This window comes from Castor canadensis, chromosome 4, assembly GCF_047511655.1.
Source record: "Castor canadensis chromosome 4, mCasCan1.hap1v2, whole genome shotgun sequence".
Taxonomy (NCBI): Eukaryota; Metazoa; Chordata; class Mammalia; order Rodentia; family Castoridae; genus Castor; species Castor canadensis.
In genome coordinates this window covers 9,701,931-9,702,978 of record NC_133389.1, presented here as the reverse complement: position 1 = coordinate 9,702,978, position 1,048 = coordinate 9,701,931, and positions in this window count along the sequence as shown.

Genomic DNA, 1,048 nt, shown 5'->3' with positions numbered 1-1,048 from the left:
AAATTCCTAGCAAGAGCAAATAGGCAAGAAGAAGAAATAAAAGGAATGCAAATAGGTAAAGAAACTGTCACAAGATCCCCATTTGCAGATGACATGATCTTACACCTTAATGACCCAGAAACCTCTTCCCCAAAACTCCTAAACACCATTAACAGCTACAGCAAGGTGGCAGGATACAAAATCAACTTACAAAAATCATTAACTTCTCTATATACCAATAATGAACAAACTGAGAAAGAATATATGGAAACAATTCCATTTACAATAGCCTCAAAAAAAAATCAAATACCTAGGAGTAAACTTAACAAAGGATGTGAATGACCTCTGCAAGGAGAACTACAAAGCCCTGAAGAAAGAAATCAAGGAAGACTACAGATGGTGGAAAGATCTCCTGTGCACATGGATTGGAAATGGCTATAGAACCAGAAGCAATCTACATGTTTAATGCAATTCCCATAAAAATCTTAATGACATTCATCATAGAGATTGAAAAATCTACCCTAAAATTCATTTGAAAGCACAAGAGACCGTGAATAGCCAAGACAATACTCAGCAAAAAGGGTGATCCTGGAAGTATTACAATACCCGACTTCAAACTATATTACAAAGCAATAGTAATAAAAACAGCATGGTACTGGCACAAAAACAGACATGAAGACCAGTGGAATAGAATAGAGGACCCAGATATGCATCCATACAGCTATGCCCACCTTATTTTTGACAAAAGTGCCAAAAACATACGATGGAGAAAAGACAGTCTCTTCAACAAATGTTACTGGGGAAAGTGGTTATCTGCCTGCAAAAAACTGAAACTAGATCCATGTCTGTCACCCTGTACTAATATCAACTCAACGTGGATCAAGGACCTTAATATCAGACCCAAAACTCTGAAGTTTGTACAGGAAAGAGCAGGAAACACTCTGGAAGTAATAGTATAGGTGAGTACTTCCTCAAAAGAAGCCAAGTAGCTCAGCAACTAAGAGAAAGGATGGACAGATGGGACTTCATAAAATTAAAAAGCTTCTGCACAAAAAAGAAATGGTCTGTA